Genomic DNA, 24,428 nt, shown 5'->3' with positions numbered 1-24,428 from the left:
TAGTTAAAGTGACAGAAAACTTGTGAAGAAGCATCTCTGTCATTTGTTATAAGTTTGATTATTTTAATTTCTTCCCATTTTAATTCAACAGCTATTTTTTAAGCGTCTGTTCTCTGCTTTATACTCTCCTAGGTGTAGTGGATATATATGAAAAAGAATATGACATAGTCAGACTTTGATGGCAGTGTCAATAGTGTTTACTGTAGTTGAGGAAAGAAAATAAAATGCACACTCATGGACCAATTAAAGAATAAGAAAACATATTTCATCAGGTTCCAGAATGTGCAATGCAGGAATGAATGCCATCAGTACTCAGAAATGATTTGAAGGAGCCTAAACAGATATGACATGAAATTAATTTAATCAAAGCACACAGATGATACTTAAGAAGTTATAGGAATCTCAGACTGCTCTGTTAACCCATCCATTTCTAGAAAAGAGCAAGAAGATTGGGCTCCACTCTATGCCAAGAACCATCAGTGGTCTGACCCCACCTTGTCATTGAACATGGTCCATTTCTGTGAGATACATAATTGTTCTAGAGGCTCTTGATTTAGGCTAGAGTTTCTCAGTTGAAGTATTGTTGACATTTTTGGCAGTATAATTCTTTGTTGTGATGTTGGAAGAGCTGTCCTGTGCATTTTAGGATGTTTATTTAGCAGCATCTCTGGCCTCTACCCACTAGATGCCACTACCTTCACCTACCTACTTGTGACAGACAAAAATATCTCCAGACATTGCCAAATGTCCCCCGGGGCAAAATAATCCCTGTTTGAGAAATACTGGTTTAGTCCAACTCAGTAGATATTTAATTTGGTGTAGTCTACTCTAGTTAAATGTTGACAGGCAGGGAGAATAAAATGTTCTTTCAGGTCTTTCTTACAATCTTCTTACTCAACTTTTGGTTCTATAATCTGGAACTATGTAAAAATTCTTTAAGGAACAGAACAGTTTAAAATCTCTTGGCACTTGAATCAATGGAATAATTCATGTAGGTCATTTAGCAAAGTATACCTGTCAAGAGATGTTAAATAGCCGTTAAAAAGCAAATTTTGGGGTAACATATAATCTTAGTAGGTAGGAAAAAAATGAAAATACTGAAAAAAAAAAATAAAGCACACAGACACTTTTATAAATAAATGCAAGCCCTATTTCCCACCCTAGAATTCCACCCCTAGAGTTAACCATTGTTAAGTTAGTTGCATATCTTCCCATATTTCCCATGCTTATACAGATATCTGTGTATGAACATGTATGTATATGCATACTTAAAATGTTAAGGGCTGAACAGTTCTCTGATATATGGACCTATGTGCCATAATTTATTTAATCATTTTCCTATTGTTGGTGTCATCATGCTTAATAAAATTATGTCTTTATTATATAAGAAATATAGGGACTTCCCTGGTGGTCCAGTGGCTAAGACTCTGCGCTCCCAATGCAAGGGGCCCAGGTTCGATCCCTGGTTGGGGAACTAGATCCCGCCTGCATGCCACAACTAAAGATCCCGCATGCATGCCACAACCAAAGATCCCATGTGCCGCAACTAAAGATCCCACGTGCCACAACTAAGACCCAGTGCAACCAAAATAAATAAATAAATAAATTTTTTTAAAGAAATATAATTTCATGTACAGAAATTTTGGAAAACAGGAACAGAAGTATTACTATTGATTATTATAGTTAAATCCCATCACCTGTTAACAATAACCACACTAAATATTTTGGTATGTTTTCTTTTCCTTTCTTTCAATCCACACATTTAAAGAATACATGTAATTACAATCCTCTTAATTTTTTTTAATTTGGCCATCTTCAATTATAGCATAAGCCAACTTATAGCCATCATCTTAAAAACACATATCTCAGCTTAAAATAGACAACAGTGGAAGGCCGGTATAATAATAGGCGTTCTTCAAATTCAGGTGTACTTAACCTGGCTTCCAATGCCTGGAATAAACCACCTGGGTTTCAGGAGTTTGGGGGTAAATACCCTGAAATCGCATTCCAAATTTTGTGTGTGTAATGTGCATAGCTGCATTTTTTAGGAGGTTCCTAGTTTCTGTCAGTGTCTCAAGGGGTGTATCACCCCTCAAAAAGGTTAGGAACCACTGGAATGTACTATTTCAATTGAGAACTGTCCTTATTAAATTAGAATAGCATTGTAGAATAGGTTAACCAAAAGCTTGTCTCCCAATAGTTTGAGGACTATTTTTTGAATAGGCTTTTTATAAACTGTAAAATCCTAGAGGGTAAAATAAACACAGTGACATACCTCATTTTTTGAGTCTTTTGTATATGATTTTCAAGACAGTTTTCCCTCTAGTTAATAGTTGATATTGGCATCGAGATGATACATAAAGTATAGGGGGTAAGCGTGATGATGTTTGTATGATCACTTGTTTGTTTTTCCCTTGAGGAGAGAGTATTGTGTGGGATAAACTGCAGGGTGGTGAGATAATCCATCATTTTGAAACCTGTTCTTTGGTGATGGATGGATAGACAGGTAAAGTAACTCAATAATCTTCATTTTTTTCCAGGTTATTCACAGATCAGTGAGCGTTGTCGTTAATAAAACAATGGAATGCTTTTGTGTCCTTTCCTGCATTATTCCTCAGGTTTTGACAGGAAAAGTCTTTTAATTTGGGAATAACCTCTTATTAAAACTTACATTACACTTAAGTGTGTGGTGCTGGAGCATTTACTGTGACTTTTATGAATATATTAGAATTATATTGGCTACACAAATTATACAGTTTCAGGTTCTACTTTACTAATAGTCCCCTTCCCCTTTCAGTGCTAATTCAGATACTAGATTAAACTCACCCAATCATTTTTTCCTCAGGTAACTACACCAGGTCTATGTGTACTATTCCAGGTCTTAAAATAATTCTAATAACTTGTATTAGAGTGAAAGGTGGCTGACTATATATAGGGCAAGAGTGATATTCGAATTAAGTCCAATGATATTTGAATTAAGTCCATGTTTAGAGCTGAGATTTTAGTTTGATTAAATTGAAAGGTAACACTGTGTGATTGCATAGACTAACTTAAGTATCATTCAAAACAATTCTTAAGCCATCTCTTTGGAGCCAACATATTATTATGCAACTGTAATAGAAATAATATGTGAAGTGTGTTTATTTTCAAGTCAATTCAAAGAGTAAAAAAAAAAAAAAAACCTTAGGGCAGCCAGATTACAAAGATCTAAGGCTTTATTTGCCAGCTATGTTAGATAGCTGGGTTTCCAGGCGTTCTCTGCTCTTCTCTTGTTTAATTTGGTTTTGTTCCAGATTGATCTAATTAATATGATCATCTATAGTTGTAACAAAGCTGTTCATTTCCAATCATTCATCAGTTTATATTCTACTTTGGTAAGGAGTGCTCAAAAACTGAATCTTTTTATAAAGTACCTTGTCGTATTTCCAAGAAAGAAAGTTTTCCATGTATTATAAAAGTATCAGTATTAGAATTGGGTTCTGATTCTAGCTCTGTCATGTTATTATTTGCATGAACTTGAACATGTCATTTAAATTCTCAGAGCCTCAGTTGTTTTACCTGTATTATGGGTAATTAAATCTAATCCTACCTCCTGACCTGGGCTATTGTGAGACTTAAATGTGATGATGTTAGGGGAAGTATGTTGAAAATTGTCCAACACTGATGTAGGGTATTATAACAAAAATTGAATGACTTCACAGTTTTGGTATTTAGAATGAATGTTTTTGTAATTACTGAAACATTAATTTATATATTGTAGACCAGTTTATACAAACTAGATTTAGAATTTAATTATGTAATTAAATTACCTAATAATTTGAGTCTGTTGATAGATATATTTGCTGTATAAAATTAAGTCATTTCTATGTCTCCTGTAGTTCCTAGCACGTAAATGGGTACTCCATAATTTTTCTTTTTTTACTATTGAATTTGGTATACTTTTCTCATACATAGTTAACTGCTTAGAACTTTGGCTGGCACATAATAGGTGCTTAATAAGTTAAACATTTTGAAAACGGAATTAGAAATTACCATGGAAAGAAATTAAATACTGCAAGACAGAAACTGTTTTATATTTCAGGTACTAGAGAAATAATTTGTAAAAGAGAGCTCTCTTGGGGCTGAAATAATTAATGTAGCTTTTAACCATTCCTCCTCCTTATTTTTCTATCTGTTCATGCCTCATCTTCTCCCCTCTCCCCAAATTAGGCAATAGGTTCTCACTTGCCTGATACATTGAAATAGAAGAAAAGTTTTGCCAAAAAAACACCCCACCTCCATATGGCAAAACTTCACCAATTTCAATCTCACCAGTTTAACATTCATAACAATTTGAATGTTTTTACTTTATACTATGTAAACAGTTTGCTAAACAAATGAGTAGCATAAACAGGAAGGTATATTTAGCCTACTCAAGAAGCCAAACTAGTTTCAACTAATTATTTTAATTACTCCTACAGTTTTTAATTCACATACATTGAATATAATAAACCTGTAATTTTTAACTTACATTTAGACTGGTATCCCTACGTTAATTCATACACGTGCACATGTATTTGTAAACAGCCATATTTTTCAAACTTTTTGCTTACCCAACTGGAGTTTTTAAAAGAAAAATGGATATATGTATATGTATAGCTGATTCATTTTGTTATAAAGCAGAAACTAACACACCATTGTAAAGCCATTATACTCCAATAAATATGTTAAAAAAAAAAAGAAAAATGGGTTCACAGTGTGGCTATTTTTCTTAAGTAAATCTCTTTTATATTTGAATTTGAAAATACTCATTTTTGAATCTATAATCTTTAATTGTGGTCCCATATACATAGACCCATATTCTTCAGGTGCATTTAAAAATAGAAGGAATTAACTCTAAAATAACCTCTTTTGAATTATGCACATTTGTTGAATGAGCAATTAACTTTGATCCTAATTTTATGTTTTAACATATCATATTCCTAGAGGTAGCATAGTGTAGTAGTTAAGAGTAGAGACTCTGAAGCCAGACTTTCTGAGTTTGAATCCTGGCTCTGGCACTTACCTACTGGTTAACCACCCTGTGTTTTCAGTTTCCTCCTATGTAACAATGGAATAACAATGTAGGGCTGTTATGAGGATTAAGGAAATGAATATTTGCAAAGCTCTTAGAAGAGTACTTGGCACATGATAAGCACTACATGAGCCTTTGTTATACAAAATTTTAAAATTTCCAAGTTTCTTAAGTTGTGCAGATGTGAATTCGGGTTCTTAGGTATAGTGGAGTGGTTCCAAATGCTTAATGAATTGAGAACCAAATTTTTGACTGAAGTGTTTCCACCTTGCATGATGTCTTCAAAATCAACACTTAACTGTCATCCTGTAGTGGTCCTAGGATAGAGGTGGATGTACCAGGATCAGAGCCACTGCTGTCTGAAATCTAGTGCAACACCTCCTCCCCTGCCTAGAACTGGCTTTCTTGCTTGTCCCTTTTTTGTGAGGTTAGACCTGACTTTTCCCTGCATTGTGGTAGTGCATGTTATGATGTACTTCTTTCACAAACAAATCAGTTGAAAACAAACATTAGTTTTCTTTGTACTTCTAAAGTAGAAATAAAAACCACTATTGAATGTCGGTTTAGGACATGAATCTTTTAATGCTTAAAATGGACTCTTTTAAAACCAGCAGACTAAGGCAGTGTCTGTATGGTACAGATAAATCAAGTATAAAGCAGAAGCATTTGGTCATCTTCTTTCAAATTTTAACTTAAATATTCTGGCCATAATGAGACTATTACTTATCTCCAATACAGTTTTTGTTATATAATGATTAGAGATCTAATATTATCAAAACTTACATGAGAAAAGATATTGCTTTATTCCTGAATACTGGCTGGGGTAGAAAAGAATTTTCCTTGGAATGTAAACTTTGGAGCTGGTATTTTTAAGGGCCCAATAAACATACTGATGCTCTTGATATTCAGTCAGTTGAGCAGACTGAATGTTTCTGCTGTTAACCATTCTTTATGGAAATGATCTTAGTCACAGAATACTAATAAAATTGGCCAGATCACTGCATTCAGAAAGGTTTTTTAAATACCCTCATATATGATATATAGTTAGTGAGATTAAGAAAATGAATCTGTCAACCTTGCAGATTAAACTTGAGCTTCTGTGCATTTTGTTCCTCCTGGAAGATGTCAAACCATGGGTAAAATCTCCCCATAAGTAGGAATGTTTTCTCTAGGGATACAAAGCTAAGTTTGCAAACCTAAGTGAGTTTAATTCCTTAATGTCAGTTTGGAGCATGTAGTTAATATGTTGAAATGGTATGAGAAAAACACCCTACTTGTCTGTGGGAAATAAAAGCACGGTAGCAAAAAGGATGCCGAAGACAGCAAAGCACAAAAGCATAGTGAAAGGTACTTGGGCAGCTTTGAGGTTCTCTGTGATGTAGGATGCTTTCTTGTTTTGTTAAGAATAGGATATTTAGACAACCAGTAGTTCTCAACCCCTTTCTTTGTCAGCATACATGGTGCATCCATCCATTTGCATGCTTGACCCACTCAGGCTTTGGCCTAGTTGAGAGGCTCTAGTCTCTGCATAAGTCTCACTGTAACGCCACCTTTTTTTTTTTTTTCTCCCACAAACTTAAGGCACACTGTCTTGCAGAATACCAAGGTTGAGAACCACTATGTTATTAAACTGAGCATAAAATTCATACAAAATCTGGAATTCACCTATGAGTGATGGCTTTTATCACTTTTACCTTACCAAATGGAAGGTAGCTTATTAATAGCCAATATGTATGTTTCCTTGTGTTCTAGGAATAAAGGAAAACATAATTTTAGATGTCTTGTTCAGAAGAAAAAAAATAGTATATAAGATATATGAACTATCTCTGTGGTTCTAGATTTTTATGTATTTTTAGTTCCATAAAGCCAATTGAAAGATGTATTTTCAGCAGTGCATATATTCAGTAAGCCTCGGATTCTGTTTACTCTTTTGCTGTTTTCTTTCCTAACGTGCTACTGTACACTTCCTGGTTATACCTTGCAGCAAGTTGAGCTTTATTTTTTTCCTAAAAGGAAATAATTTTTTTCTCTTTCTGCTTATCAGAATATCCATGCTTATGATAAGAAATTTAGACAGTATAGAAGGTATGAAGAATGTAAAAATTAAGTTGATGAGATAATTTTTTTTAATCAGAATTACTTTGAATCATTTTGGTTTTTAAAATAGCCTTCATAACATTTATCCTCTTTACTTTGACCATCCTGTTATTCACTTAGTATCCCAGCCTTAATTTATGCATAGTGTCAAAACTACTCTAATGCTTGAAAACTAAAACAGTTCCTCCAGATTGCTCAATATGGTAAGTATCATTGGATAAACAAATTTGTTGTTGTTGTCTAAGTCTGAGAATGTTAAAGCTTTTTTTTTCCCTACCATGGCTTCTAGTGTTGTAAGCACGTTTTGCCTTTTTAAATATTTACATTGTTTATTGACAAAGGAAAAAACTGATCCTTCTGTAAATAACTTGATAAAAACTTGAATTTCCCATTAGAGTTAAAAGAGGTACACTTGAGTCCATATACTGGGGAAATTAAGTTATGGGAAAGGATTACACACACCCTCTCTTTTTTTTTTTTAAGTGTTTTCACAAGGTTCCAGTGAGGACTGGGAAGAAGAGTGTATATTTCCAAGGTCAAATTATCAAAGTCGAAGCATTTTCTTTCCCAGAATGTAGGAATAGTGTAGAAAGCAGTTCAGTGTTTATATGTTTATGTACTACTTTTTTACAAGAGTAAAGAATACTAGTTATTATGATTATTAAACTAGAAACTTGAAGTTTCACTGAAATCAGCTTTTTCTACATTAGAAAGTTTAAAATAAACCTGTAAAATGCAAAAAGTTTCTGAGACCTTGGAGACTTAAACTGGTTCTGATCTCATTTTTTTTCCTTTCCACTGAATATGTCCTCTTGGAAACGGATATCTTCCCTGGCCAAAGATTGAGCCACTAACGTGTCTTGCAGATGTGTACTCTTGATCACGAGGAACCTAGTAAGAGTGTTCATTATGTTTGTTACCACCAATACCTTGGCAGTTTTTGTGCATTCTTTGGTAGCCATATGTGTTTTGTCTAAACACCCATACACTGTCACACACATTCACACACACACACTCAGTCACTCACTCACTGGGTCACAGTTACTGAGTTTTTTACCAAAGACCTAAAACGAATACTTTTTTACATGAAAAGTTAGGAGAGCGTTGACTATAAATTTGGGCTCTCTGTTTTATCATATGCAAATTTAGAATAAAAATTAGAATTCATTTAATAAATGCATGTATTGAATGCTTTATACTAGCTCTTCTGTAGATGCTAGACATACATTGTTGGAAACAGAAAGTCTCTGGTGGGGTGGGGATGTTGAAGAGTGTTGGATGGAAAGACAGTAGACAAAATTTAAGAGAATTATATGTGCTGTGCAGAAAATACAGGGTGATACGGAAGGAAGTGACTGTTGGTCGGGGCAGGGAGGTGCCCCATTAGATGCTGTGATGGTCAGGGAAGGCCACTCGGGGTGGCATTTGAGTGTAGTGACACCACAGATGCTACTGTTTCAGCTTTCGATGATTTGAGGAAAGAGTCTAGGCAGCGGGAACTGTGTCAAAGGTCACAGTGGGGTCTTCTGAGTTATAGAAAGGTTAATATGACCGGGACACAATGAGCAAGTTAGAGTGGACTTTGTGACAGTACCCCAATTGAGGCCATAGGTGAGCGTACAAATCACTGCTACCTGCTCTTTGTAGCACCTCTGTGTCCCAATAATTTCTTATATGCAAACTTTCTATCTTTTGAAATATGATTTCCTGTTTGAGGATTACTTTTTGACTTCTGTGGAAAAATATGCATCTTGTTTAATTTTCTTTATTGGTTTGATGTAGTTGTATGATTCAACAGCTTTGATGATAGGACCTCAGCTGAAGGTCTAGAGAACTTTAAAAAAAATAATAAAATGAAGCATTAAATCCAGGACACAGAATGTTCTGTGTATAAAAATAGATTAAATAAGAATAATATATTAATGTGGGCCCTTGCCATTTTTCCTCTGATCTCCCTCCAAAGCTGTCAGGGCCTTGTGCCCAGTATTTATCTTAAGCGGCAGAGAAGGTCTCTTGCCACCTTTAGGAAAAACTCTGGTTAAGGCAAAGACCTACTGTTCATTTTTCATATATATTGAATAGAATCCCACATTTATAATTTTAGAAATGAAAACATTGCCTTACATTTTACATTAATGAATTTGAAGAATATTTTCAAAGATTCTTTGTTTTCAAATTCTCAAGCATTAATACAGTTCAGATTTTATTCTTGTAATTTCAAAATTAGTACAAATGGATATGTATAAAATAGTTCTTCCATGTTGAAAGTAAAGGAATTAGATGAAGAGATACTTTCTGTTTTGTTGGATTTGTCCTGGGAACGTTATATCCACACAGTACATTTTTCTTGTAGCAACAGATGCAGTAACCCTGAAGTCTATTTTCTTTCTTGTTACATTAGCTTTTAATTAGAGAAAACAACTAGTTGGAGGCAGTTACTTTCTGTGAAATGTAATGAAGATTTATTTTGGAAGTGACCTTCACTTTATTAGCTGAAGCAGTAATCAGCAGAATTAATAGAATAATCAAATTATATACAAACTCATAAATCATCATGAATAGTGCTGTCAAAAGTTCAGCTATTAATGGGTCCTATTGTTTTGCAGCTGTATTAAAAAAAATTACCACTGCTGATTCCTACCTTGATAGGCACTGAAACTGGATTTTTAAAGGCTATGTAGGATAGGGGCTACCAGCCAAAAATTTTCACAACTGTTAATTTATCTGTAATACAATTTGATGTCACCAGGGCAAAGTTGAAAGTGAGTACAGTGTTGGTGTGCTCTCTTTCAGTAAAATCTAAATCACTGTTGGAAGCAGTACTCAATTAGACTTCTATCAGTTTAAATGTCTATTGTTTGGGGTTAATGGCATCAAAGAGTTAGGTTATGCTTCAAATATATACAATTATCTGAATAATATATTGAATAGATATTATGTCGCTTTTATGAATTTTACTTGAGCTTGTTATAAACAAGTAATTGAAGTGGCAGTTTAATATATGAAACAGAAAAAAATATATCTCATTAGACTCAGTGCTTCTTATTCTTCAGGAACTTATTTACTTGGATTCGCATGTTCTTTTTAACTTAATTACAGTGGGACAAGTGGGAAATTTCTTGCTGCTGAGCTTTGTATTTTTTACAGTTTCATGTACGGGAATGGTAGATCTCCACCACTCATAGCTGATGATACTTAAACTCTAACCACAGCTTTGTGCAGTCAAGCATTACATCTGTCAGAGCCTATTAAAATAAATTTATATTTGAAAAAAATCCAAGACTTTGTGAACTTAGAAAACAAGTTGTCATTTTTTCTAATTAATGTGCAGTATAATTATTTTATTTTGTATCTTTGAAAGTGACATTTTTCTTTTTTTCCTCTTAGTTTGACAGAGGAAGACATGTTCACAAGTGAGGAAAATTGTCTTTATTCTCTGTCATTAGGCAGACCCAGATATGAATTTCACATGAATGACCATTGCTTATTTTTCAAATTTGTATTTTCATTGTGTTAATTTTAATGTCTGAAAAGTACGAAGAATATCTCTGTATTAAATAGTAAATAACCGAAGTATAAAATGTGTTAGCATTCTAAGTAAGAGGAATTCAAAATAAGGTTTAACATTTGATTTAACACTGCCTCTCATCTCATAGGTAGATTTTTTTTAATCTAAGGGAAGCTGAGATAATTCACAGGCTTTCCCAAGATGCCTCCATTACTTGTTACAGTCAATTTGAAATGGAAACACCCTACTTGTTTTCAGAAAAATAAATTGTGGCCACCTCAGAGCATCAAATACCTTTCCCTTTTTCAGTATCTTCTATAGCTAATAAAATGAATGAACACTATCAGAATTCTACCAGTTCTCTTAACATTTGCATTTTGCTGTGTCTTTAATGGATTTCTTTTTCTTTTAGAAGATCCTTATTTTATTTATTTATTTATTTATTTTTGGCTGTGTTGGGTCTTCGTTTCTGTACGAGGGCTTTCTCTAGTTGCGGCAAGTGGGGGCCACTCTTCATCGCGGTGCGCGGGCCTCTCACTGTCATGGCCTCTCTTGTTGCAGAGCACAGACTGCAGACGCGCAGGCTCAGTAGTTGTGGCTCACGGGCCTAGTTGCTCCGCGGCATGTGGGATCTTCCCAGACCAGGGCTCGAACCCGTGTCCCTGGCATTAGCAGGCAGATTCTCAACCACTGCGCCACCAGGGAAGCCCGAAGATCCTTATTTTAAATTGTAATGAACAACATCCTGAATAATAGTCGTTTAACATAGAACATTCATGACAAGGTAAATAAAAATATCAAAAGAAAACTTAGTGAACAACTGAGGCATAGGGATTGCAATGACAAATGTCTCCAGGGACCAATCAGGTCATAGAAAGGAAGTGAAGCTGGGAAGGACATGGTGGGAGTGGTAGAGACCACAATGAACTGTTGAGCACAGGATGCATCTAAAGGGAGCAGCTTCTATACGACCCTAAGTCTCAATTGCAGACCCATTTTTGTCAGATTTTTCTCTTATTCAAAGAAGCTAGAGATCCAGATCGTTTTTGCCAAGGGAATTTTTTTTTAACTGTGATGTCATACAAAACTTATCTACAGGCGGATTTATCCTATAGACTTCCAGTTGGCAACTCCTTGCTATAGATAAATGGCAATTTTTATTTGTGCATTTAAGAGGATGATATTTTTCACCAAATTGAGATTTTTCGAAAATTATTATAGCCATTCTAAAATGCTTCTTGGGCTTCCCTGGTGGCGCAGTGGTTGAGAATCTGCCTGCCAATGCAGGGGACACAGGTTCGAGCCCTGGTCTGGGAGGATCCCACATGCCGCGGAGCGGCTGGGCCCGTGAGCCACACCTACTGAGCCTGCGCATCTGGAGCCTGTGCTCCGCAACAAGAGAGGCCGCGATAGTGAGAGGCCCGCGCACCGCGATGAAGAGTGGCCCCCGCTTGCCGCAACTGGAGAAAGCCCTCGCACAGAAACGAAGACCCAACACAGCCAAAAATAAATTAATTTAAAAAATAAAATAAAAAAAATAAAATGCTTCTTCATTACATCAAACTCATAGTTAGCAACTGTGGTAGGTAGTGTATTTATACCACGCGCATGCCATTTCTGAAGTCTAGACTTGGATTTTGAGTTACTATATAAATTGAGCACCCCTTAAGGAAACCACAAGCATTCCAGCGATATTTTTCTTGTCACAAGTTGACAGCCTAGAAATTCTGGGGTTAACCTTTGACTCTGTCCTAATTACTGTGTTATTTCTTCTCAATTTCTTAGAGTTATGCTTTCCTCAGTTTCCACTCTTCTGCCATGATCCAGGACTTATCACTTAACTGGGTTCCTGCTGTAACCCTTAGCAGCCCTCCTGCTCCCAGTATCTGCCACCTTCACTGAGATGACATGTCACTTCCAGTGGCATTCTGTTGTCTGCCACATCAGATCCAATGCTTCTACCTACCTTTTAACCCCATTCCATAATCATTTGATCCTTCAACTCCTTCTTGTCATTCCCCAGTTTGTACATCCATTCAGTTATTCAGATATCTATATACATTCTCACCTTTCTACATTTCTTTATATTTTCTCACCTTTTAGAGTCTGCCCCCACCCCCAACAGCTTACCCTGTTCCTCTTCCAAGGCTTGATTCAGGCCCAGCCATCAGATCTTCCAGTACCTCTGGCTGCAAGAAGCTGTGTGCTTTTCGGCAAGTAGTTTAACTTCTCTGATGTTCTGTAACAGGGAATTGGTACAGCTGTTGTAAAGGTTTTCTCTGTTTCTGACATTCTGTAATTCTGCCTCCTCCAAAATGTTGACCTCTTCCTTCTCTGAACTCCCTTTTAGAATGCTTTTAGTCTCTACCACATAATATAATCTTCAGTTTTTCTCTAGTTATTGCACTTAGTAATGTCATTTGTCTCATATGCTTAACAGAGGGCTAAGTCCATGACTTAATACTTTTGCATCATTGCAAATTAGTGCAGGGCAGGTGACTGGTTGGCTAATTTGAGCACTTTCAGTCTCATAACACAGCCCGAGGTGAATCATGGCTGACAGCTCTACCTTCAGGTCCCAGGCCAGTACCATTAACCTTTGAACTGAGAAGGTTTACAGGCCTTTTCTAGGATTTGTCCAACAGAAGTGACTCTACTTTGTTTTATTTTACTATATGAATTGCCAACAAAGGAAAAAAATGAAAGGATCTGGGATCGCAGAGGCCTGGGTCACTTTTGTGTGTGAACCATCTCAGTTTAAAAAGTGACAGGCTTGGGCAGGGCTTCAGGTTGGGAGGGGCAGTTGAAGGAAATCAATTGCTTTGGTTTATAGAGAAGGTGTAGAGGGTGCATAGTTTAAAGAAGGAACCCAAGGAACCACAGAGGAATAAGGCTAACTATTCGACTTGAGAGTCAGTTTTGTAATAAATAGCTAAAGGGTGAAGTTATTGAACATATAACCCACAGGAGGAAAGAACATGGTTCTTGTGAGGTAATTATACCTCAGCATCTAACAGGGTTCTTTGAGAGGGGTAAATAAGGTGTGAACAAGGCGGAGCCAGTGAACATTTAGATTTTCAAAAAGCCTTTGATAAGATTTTATACCAAAGACTGCTTTAAAAAATGTCCTCTCCCCATGGGGTTGGGGATAATGTTTAGTCATGCATAGAGATCTAGTTTAAACACAGGAAGGAAGAAACAAACGGGTGGTTTAAATGAGCTCTTACTTGCACGCAGAGATTTTTACAGTAGGCTCTCCTAAGAATCAATGTTTAGGTTTTTTTTTTTTAACATTTTTATAAATGTTAAAATGTATAAATGATTGGAGAGTCAGCATAGTAACTCTCCCAGTTGCTTCCCAATTTATAGTTGACACTGAGAGCTTGTAGATAGTAAAATACTAAGCTGAAGAGTATTAGCTGAAGGACTGTTTCACAAGGCAATGTGAGAAGGCAGGAAAATAGCATGAAAGACTATGTCTGAGAAGATGGCTGTGCACATATTTTTCAACTCATGAAAGGGATCCAGGAGTCATTATGTAGGGATCTCTGAAGATATTTGCTTTGGGTATTCTTGTGTCTACATTCAGAAAGACTTACATAATACTTGACATAATCATAAAGGGCATTAGAAATAAAAGAGTGTATTATTGTCCTGATTCAAAATTGATGGCTTTTTACCTGTGTTATTTGTACAATTTGAGTTTTGAAGACTAGGCAGGAAAATGGATCAAGGGTTTGAATAAGGATTATTCAAACAAGAGATGAGATTTCAAAAGAAATCTCATGGAGAACATAAGTTGATTTACTGTAGACTTGTTTGCTACATCCCAAAAGTTTGAACAAAAGGCTTTCTTTTGAATTTGAAAGATCTATTTTTAAATGAATTTGCCTTAGCAGACATGTGGCAAATAAGAAACATGAGGCTGTTAGCCTGAGTGTTCAGACTGAAAAATTCAGTTTTATCAAGAGCTTAGTTTATAATATGTTTAAAGAGTAGTCAGGAAACACCAGTGCTTTTTCATTAAAAGCTCTGTGGGTGTCATTGTGATAGGCTGTATTGAAGAATCATTGAGTTGGCATGGTGATTCTGGCCCTTTTACAAACCAGGGAGCCATTTTACACAAGAACTGTAGATACAGAACCTAGGTTGTGACCCAAGTGTATAAATTGACCCCCAGTATTTTTGGAAGACTTTATTTTTTAAAGATTGAATGATGACTTGTACTCTATAATTTATGCTAATTTATTCTGAGCCCCTGGTGCAGTTATTAAATACAGATCTGTTTCTGTCATCCAATACATAGTTTATTGTGACTTTTCCTATAGAAAGTTAAATTTAAGGACAGCTGGAAAAGCTGGGGAAAAAAAAGAATATATCATCTACAGAATGTCACCAAGAACAGAGGAAGCTAGATATATGGCTAAGATCTATAAAATAGGGGCAGTTTCTGGGAGTGAGTTTTCTGAAGGCTATGTATTGCTTTTTGACAGCTTTTTCTAAGTTAAGCATGATGATAATGCCTTCCCAGAGTGACGGCAGTGCCTAAAGGGCAATCCATCTGCCCACAACCTTTTCAGTGAGTATGAAATTGGCATCAAAAGACCCACTGACTCAGATACTTATACCATATAATTTCTTGAATCATTAATAATGCTGTGCCCTTCCAGGCCCATGGTAACTCCTTGAAAGCACAGAAACTAATCCGTTCATTGTGCCCTCCTATGTCGAAATTAGTATTAAGTAGTAATTTTGATGAATGGTCAGGAGTTAGTGATTGTTGAGTTTGTAACAAATAGCTGACTCTAATAACCACACCCCAGGGGGAGGAAGAGGGTTTCTGCAGAAGCCCTTCAAAGCGCTGCTTGTACGGGAAGACTGTACCAGACTTGAGCAGTTGAATTTGATTGTTACACACTTCAGAGGGGAGACTGCTCTCATGGATATGTGCATTACCTTAAACTTGTCTTCAGGAAGATATCTTCCTGCTACATCTAGTCCATCAGCAATTCTTGTCAGCTTTATGTCTCAAATATGTCCCCAATCTCTCCACTTCATCTCTGTTGCCATGACCCTGCTTCAGGCCGCCATCATCTCTTGCTGGTCTACTGCAGACATAATTGGCCTCCCCTTTTCCACTCTTGCCCCCTTGACAATTCTCCAGACAGCAGCCAGGCTCATTTTTTTTAAAAAATACAAGTCTGATTATGTCACTGTCCTGCTCAAAACCTTCTGGTGGCTTCTCATTGTTCTTAGAATAAAATTCAAAGTCTTTGCTGTGGCCTTTGAAGCCCTGCATGGTCAAGACCTTGGCTATCTCTGTGACCCCATTTCATACGATATTTCTCCCTAAGTCACTACATTCTAGCCCCGCTGGTGCTCTCTCTCTTCCTCAAATACACCGAGCTACTCTGCACTTCCAAGTTTCAAATTTGCTGTTTCTTCTGCTTAGTATATTCTTTCTCCAGATCTTCACATAGTTGATGTTTTCTGGTCACCTAGGTCTCAGCTCAAATATCAGTTCCTCAAAGAAGCTCTCCCTGATTATCCTATCTGATGTTCAGACCCATGTATCACCCTCACGTTATCCTGTTTTACTGTTTCAGAACACATATCACTGTCTACTATTACTTTATTTCTTGTCTCTCTTGTGCACTAGATAAGTTATGTGTCAGCAAGGACAGTGTTTGTGTTGTTGACTTTTGTATCCCTAATATCCAGAACTACAGCTGCTGCATAGTAGGCCTAGTTTCATAAATATTTGGGAATGAAGAAGTAAATCTCAGCGCTCATCAGCATCAGCAGTTCTCTTACAACTGTCACAGTTTCCTCTGGGGAAGGTAGTTGACTTGACCAGGTACCTAAGTTGCTTAAATTGTATTAGAAGAAACTACAGGCCTTGAACACCTGGAGGCAGATTCTCATAGTAACGGCAGTTTAGCCTTATCAACCCCACGTGGGTGGTACAGTCTTTAATCATTGTCCTCTTTGCTATAGAAGGTGATAGCTAACAAAAGCTACAATTTATTGAATGTTTACGGTGTATCGGGGACAGAATAAGCACTTCACAGACATTAGCTCATTTAATCCATGCAACAACCCTATGTGGCAGGTTTTATTATGATCCCCATTTTATAGTCTTGAGAACTGAAGCATAGTCACACAGCTAGTAAGTGGGGGAATCCAGATAGGTACCTAGGCAGCCTGACTCCAGAGGTTGACCATCCACGTGGATTGCACAACCACCTCTAAGAGGTGATCTCTTGATCTCTGTGCAATTTGTACATCATGACTGAGATTTTACACTTGACTTTTAGTGACCTTTTAGTTTTGGTGATCACTGCTTGCCAAACAAGTTCCTTTGGGTTCTATCACCATGACCAATATCAGGTAGGGCGTGCCTTTTTGGTCACACTGGATCACTGTGAATGAGACCACGTTGTAATGGAGCACTCATTTGAGGTGTTTTTGTTTTTTTGTTTTTCTTTCTATTTTCATGGTCTTGCTGCATAGTCTAAAACTTCATAGTAATGAATCCCAAGAACTTATAGCAAGGGATGAGGCCTAGCTTGGGATTGTTATGAACATAACTGTTTCCTGAGGCTGCAGGAATCATTCCCTATTGTGTAGCTCTTGCTCTCAAGAAAGCATTCAGTTCTGGGCCAATAGGAAGTCTATGCTGAGTTGGATGACTAGCTTCAGTTGTTGGGGAGATATTGAGTGGAGGGGGGAGATGATGCTGTGACTTACATGATGCCCAATTTTGTATTCCCAGGAGACAGACCAACTACAGCAAAAATGCATCATTCATTTCTGACACCCACTATACAGTCACCCTCCTTCTCCCTACTTCCTGCTGGAAGAAAGTAGGAAAAAAGGGATAAAAGGATGGTAGTATAAGTAAACACCCTGCTAAGTAATATAAATATGTAACCAGTTAACATGCTGTAGTAGTATAAATATGCAATGTAAGTATGTAACCCATAAACATACTATATTCTATGTAATATATATTAAAAGTATGTGTGTGTCAACAGCACTAAGATGTTTGGGACCCACTGTGTGTATGTGTGTATTTAAATATTTAAAAATAAACACATATACCTACATGTAAGCCTCCTCACACAGGTTTTTCAGACCAGCAGGCACTAGTTAAACATGATGGAAAGCTCAATGTGTTACTTTAAATGTAGTGCTCTGATAGATGTATGTGTCTGAATATAGTTACAAGTAAGTAACCGCAGTTGAACTTTGCATAGATAGATGGAATCACTGAAGCTTGTCTGTCTCTCATGAAACTTAGACTTGCCTAATTACTGTTGAATGGAACTTCTGCTGTATCAGTACAGGTTAAGCTGAAGTGTCACTAAAGCACAGTGATGATGATCAGTGGTCACTCAGAACTCTCTTATAATGGACTTTTTTGTTTGGTTTGTTTTTAATGGCATTTGATAAAGTGTTTCAAATGTATTTCTGTAGTGACTTTTTTTTGGTAGTATTACCTATTGTATTTAGTATGTAGTTTTTTTTTAAGTCCCATAAAACGTATACTTGCTTGCCTCTTAGCCCCATAGTACACTCTAGAGGGTAGATGTACAGAGCTGTCTTGCCAGGCATTATGTTAGGCCCCAGGATGGCTGATATGAACTGGGAAATCTGGGACCTGACTGGCATCTTAGTCATTGATGTTCACCATCTTTGGCAGCTTAATTGTCCATCAAAAGGCATGTTAACCCTTGGATCGCTAGGCTGCCATTTAATGCACTGGAAGAAAACGTGTCTTGTAGAACCTTATTACCTCCTCACATTTATTAAAATGTGAATTGCAAAGTATTCATAATTTGCTAGGTACTCTAAAGATGAGTACTCCCATGGTTATTCTTACTCTGAACTTATGTTCTAACTAAAATGAAGTCACACATAATCCATTTAACATTACAGATAGAGAATAAACATGTACTTTTTAGGAGACAATGTAGAAATTGAGTTATTTTACACTTTGTAATAATCTTTACAACTCGTCAGGAATTAGAACAACTCTAAGAGTAACTTTGACTATCTGACTCCGTGTTGCTTTCCTTCATAACACCAAAAAAGATGGTACTGACAGTGAAGCAGTTTGTATGATGGTTAACTGAGAAGCCACTGGGGCCAGATCGCCTGAGTTTTTATTCAGCAGTACCATTTACTAAATGACCTTAAGTAAGTCACTTGACCTCTCTTTCCCTCAGTTTCCAAATCTCTAAAACTCTGCCTCATGGATTTGTAGGATACAATGTGTTAATACATGTAAAGCTTTTGGCATGTAGTGAGCACTCAGTGCTAGACATGATGATTATTTGTATTGTTGTCATTATTATTGACTGCGTGCTCCAAAGACCACTATGTAGCCAACAGTTATTTCTTCACTTCTCATGTAATTCCCTGCTTCTCATGTAAATGAGTTTTGAATGCAGCTCTCAAGAACTGCCTGCTGTTGTGCTTCTTACCCACTCATAAAAGAGTTCCTCAGTGGCTCATTGCCACCAAGTAGCTCTCCCCTAACCACAAACATTTTTAAAAAAGACTAAGTGTGAAAATGCTTCATAAGAATATCACACAGAGGAGTTTTCATCAATCCCATCATTTTGCCCGGCACTTTTTACAAAACACTGGTTTTTGTCACTTGGGCACTAGGTACATTGATGAAAATACTGAAGTGAGAAAGAACAAATGCCACCATTGTGAGCAACACATATCTCCCCTAACAGGTAAACCTTGCTGTAGGGGAAGAAAAGCCAGTGAGAAGCAGTATGAAAAACACATATACATACAACTGTATGCTTTTGCAGTTACAGACACTTATAGCAGATATCAAGTCATCTTTCCAAGAGCACAAAATACTTCCTATGTTCTCATTTAAAATTAAAAGGAAATTTGTTGGATTATCATGACAGTGTCATTATTGTACTTCTTCCTCTGTAATATTCACCATCATCCTCACAAACCAGTTCTTAACATCTTTACGTTCTTATGTTTCTTCCATATAGTATATGTCCACTGTTAATAAATCATGTTTTTGAAAACCTGGTAATTTTTTCATGGTTTACTAAAATAAATATAGATGCCTCTGTTGCATTTTATATTTAAATGTATTTTTCAGAGGTCTCATTTACCATAAAAACTTCATAGAAATGAATTTTCAAACAAAAAGATACTTGATAATATTATATACTAAAGTAGCAGTGTGTTTCATAAACAAGTGCAATATATAATGAAAGGAGGTCTCTGTAGAAAATTGCATTTCATTTTAGTTAAGTGGATTTCTCATGCTTTTGATAAACTTGTAATAGTCTATGACATAATGTTTTATGATTTTTTAACCTTATACAATCTCTGACTAATTCTGAACTTGATCCCGTTGCCTTTCTTGCAATCTGAGAAGATACTTAAAATTGTTTTTCCCCAGAGGGGGAATTGATGTGTGTGTGGAGGTGGGGAGAGAGAGAGGGGGACAGAGAGAGAGGGAGAGAGGGAGAGTGGGAAACATGCACCAGTCTGACTGAAATGAAAAGCTCCACAGGTCAGTTGGTAACAGCTCATCTGTAGCTACTTACGAGGAAGTTGGAAACACTGGTGCTACTATTCACATGAAAAAGATATCTCCAGGCTAATGAGAATGCTAATTGTGTGGTTCACACTTTTAACTTGCTTGTCCATATTGTGGCCTTAACCTAATTCAGCCTATTTATTTTTAGTAGGCCAGTAACATTTTATGTGCATATGATCTCCTTCAATATCATCAGGAAACTGATGGTGAAAGTTGGGCTGTTTGTCTCGATCACATCATTTTCACTGTATCAGTATTCCCTTACCAATAACAGGAGGCAGAATATCACTTGAGAAATGTAGCTAAACAGTCCAGCAGAAATATGACCTCATCTAACACTCTTTAGAATCTGAGTACAATGTCTCAAATATTACCAGGTGTACCAACGCAGGTAATAAATATTGTTTCATAATTTGATATGTGACTGGTGAACAAGATTAGCAAGGAGAAGAGAATATCTTGTAGCTAATGTCCTGGGTACAATTTGCAGTCTAAAGGGTTTCTGAACACATGAAATTTTGCTTCCTTGCTCTAGTGTGCCATTTCTTGTATTAGTCTAAATTTTTCAATGGGAAAAAACCCCTGGTTTCCTCATTGTTCTATACCAGAAGGAATTATTACCTAACTTAATTAGCTTGGTCATAGCTACTAAAATGATTGAATTTAGAAATACAATAAGAATATTATGCCATATTTAGAGAGAGTCACTTATCTGTATCACTCATTTATATTTTTCATTATAATCTGGTTATGAAGTATTTTAAGGATGTTTCAGAAAGTACAGAGAATAATATAAAGACCACCCATGTAACCACTCACAGTTTTGCCAAATCTTAACATTTTGCCATATTTGCTCTCAATATATTTTTTAAAGAAACTGAGCAATTGAAACCTTCAGTGTAACTTTCACTCTTTCCCTTCTCAGAGATAACTACTATCCTGAATTTCATGTTCATAATTCCCTTAAATGTTTGTGTACTTTTACTACATGTATATGTGTCCATAAATGATATTGCGTGTGTGTGTGTGTATATATATATATAGTATTATTTTGCATATAAAGTTTTAAAACTTTTTATAAATGATATCACTCTGGATATATTCTTCCCCAACTTGCTATTATCGCTCAATTTTTATGTTTTTGCCATTTATCCCTGGTGATAGATGGGACTGTAGTTCATTCATTTAAATTGCTTATAGTATTCCGTAGTACAATGTGAGAGATTAAGCCAACTGTACAGTTAGAAGATGTAGTCCCCACAAGACCTCCCACACTTCTGACACAAACTGCAAGTTTGGGGGATTCCCAAAACGACCCTCAGTTTTGATAGTTCACTAGAGGGACTCCCACAACTCACTAAAAGCTGTTAACTCACCATTATGCTTTATTACAGGGAATGGGTATAGCTTGAGATCAGTCAAGGGAAGAAGAGTGTAGGATAGAGTACAGGGGGTTTCCAAATGTGGAGCTTTCAGTTGTCCTCTCCCCGTGTTATTCTCCTCTTATTGATGTATAGCAGTATGCACAGAGGATGGCTAACCAGGGAGGCACAGAGGAGCTTCAGTGTCCAGAGTTTTCATTGGAGCTCCATCACTCAGGTGTGACTGATTTGCCCATGGGGCTGATCTCAGTCTCCAGCCCCACCAGAGGATAACTGAAATACCACAGTTCCCAAAGTCTCCACCCTAAATCACACTTTGGTCTTTCTGGCATGACTAGTCCCCACCCTAAGACTCTCTGGTGTGGCCAGCCCTCACCCTAAGTCATATTGTTAGACTGTCTGGTGACCCAAGGGCCACACACAAACAAGGACACTTCTTTCAGGCTTGGCATTCCAAGGCCTTAGAGATCACCTCCCAGAAGTCAAGAACAAAGGCCAGACGTCTTTGTGGGCCAGGTTAAATTGTTTATTACACATATGAATATACCACATTTTCTTTTGTTCATTCTCCTCTTGATGGACATTTGGGTTGCATGTGATGTATATCAAGTAGTACCTATATTTATTTATTTAATGAATGCTTTATGTAATACCGTATGACAGGCACTGTGTAGCTTCTTTACAAATATTAACTAATTTAATTCCCAGAAGAATCCTCTGTGATATAAATACTATTATTCTCATTCTACAGATGAAGAAAATAGGATACAGAGAGGCTAAATACCTTGTTCAAGGTCACACAGTCAGTAGGTGGAATAGCTGAGGTATAAACTCAGGCAGTCAGAATCCTTCCCCATAACCACTATGTTTTGCTGTCTAAAAACAATGCAGCAACAAATATTTTTATACACATCTTCTTTTGTATACGTGTCTGAGAGTCTTTGTAAGATTTATGCCTAATAGAATTGCTGCACTGTAGGCGTATACATCGTCAACTTTATTAGACATGGCCAAATTATTATCCAAACTGATATTTTTAAATAATTTGTAAGATATTTGCACATATCTTTCCTAGTCTGTGGCTTTTCATTTTCTTTTGTTGTCCAGATGTTTATAATTTTAAAATACTTCATTTTTTCCAAGATTTTCTCTATGATTTTGCTTTTTGTATCTTATTCAAGAAATATTTATTTCCCCTGAGCTCAAATGTATATCCTCCTATATTCTAGAAGCTTTGCCTTTTATATTTATACCTTTCATCTACCCAGGATTGATTCTGAATATGGTGTAAAACAGTTGTCTCAAAACCACTTGTTCAGTGGTCCATTATTTCCCCATTGGTCTATAATGCCACCTCTGTCATAATCATATTCATATACTTATAGGTCTTTATATTAGTTTGCTATTGCTGCCATAACAAATCACCACAAGCTTATTAGCTTAAAACCACACAAGTTATTATCTTATAGTCCTGGAGGTCAGAAGTCTAAAATGGGTAGGCAGGGCTATCTTCCTTCTTGGGGCTCTAGGAGAGAATTTGTTTCTTGTCTTTTCCAGCTTATAAAGGGCCCCTACATTCCTTGCCTTGTGACCCCCTTCTAGCAGTAGCATCACTCTGACCTCTGTTTCCATCCTCAAAATCTTCACTGACTTTGACCCTTCTGCTTCCTTTTTTAAAGTACTTTTCTGATGACATCGCACCCACTGGGATAATCCAGGATAATCTCTCCAGCTCAAGATCCTTAATTTAATCACATCTTTAGAGACCCTCTTGCTGTGTAAGAGAACATATCCACAGGTTCCAGGGATTAGGATGTGAACATCTGTAATGGGGACATTATTCAGCCTACCACAGTCTTCTTCCTGGACTTTCCATCATTCTTATGTTTTTAATTCATCCCTTTTAAGCATACCCATTTTATAATCTCTGATAGCTCTACTATCTGAGTAAACTGTTTTGGGAATCTAATCCTGCTGTTTATTGTGTCCAATAATTCTCACTCAGGATAAGATGTGTTTCTTCATATGCTGTATAATTTTAGATTATAAACTCATCATAAGGGAACTCTGTGACAATCTCATGTGGCCTGGGTTGAGGTCATATTGCTCCAGAAAGTTTTAGCAGTTGCTTCCACCAAGTTTCCAGGGGGTACTACTGACCCAGAGCCACTTTAATGATGTTTTATTGGTTAAGGGTTTCTTGGATCATGTAGTAGTGTAATTTCAAATTCCCAACCTGTGTGAGAGCAGACCACTGGTTATAAATATAGAGGTATATATATCTTCTTCCACACAGGGCTTTAGGTAAAACAATTTCTTATGTTTTCTCTCTTGTAGTCATTGGATTTTCTACCTCGATCACCTTTTCACTGAGTCCTTTTAAGGATCCAGATGTTGTTAGAGAATATCTCATTCTCTACTCCCTGCCTTGTTTGGATCCTAAGGCCTCTCTTTTCCCTACGTGGCGGGCATTAAAACCCCAGCCCTTAGATTCATGAGTTAGGCAAACTCCTTAGAGCTTCTGTAGCATTAACTCTTGTGCTTACTGCTCTGGTTTTCAGTTCCCAGTTTAGTTTTTGCTTACTTTTATGGTAAATCTCCAGAGCTTTCCCTGCTTGTTTCTTCCTTAACATTTCTTTGCGGTCACTTCTGTTGGGGGGGTCTCATTCATCACCTCTTGAGGCTATTTGTAGCCTATGTATCTCAGTCAGTAGCTGGTTTGGTGTTGGGGGTAGCTGAGCTTTGCTTAGGGACACTTTTGGCTTGGTCACAATTCTAGGCTTCCACGTTGTATTATTA

General features: G+C 36.7%; 1 protein-coding gene across 1 annotated transcript in view; it reads left to right on the top strand.

The window, feature by feature from the left end:
- Window positions 1-24,428, top strand: part of CHM (CHM Rab escort protein) — a 177,332-nt gene that overhangs the window by 88,719 nt on the left and 64,185 nt on the right. The window lies entirely within an intron of this gene.

The sequence above is a fragment of the Balaenoptera ricei genome, chromosome X, assembly GCF_028023285.1.
Source record: "Balaenoptera ricei isolate mBalRic1 chromosome X, mBalRic1.hap2, whole genome shotgun sequence".
Taxonomy (NCBI): Eukaryota; Metazoa; Chordata; class Mammalia; order Artiodactyla; family Balaenopteridae; genus Balaenoptera; species Balaenoptera ricei.
The sequence above is the reverse complement of the archived record's forward strand: the minus strand, read 5'-3'. Positions and strand labels throughout refer to the sequence as shown.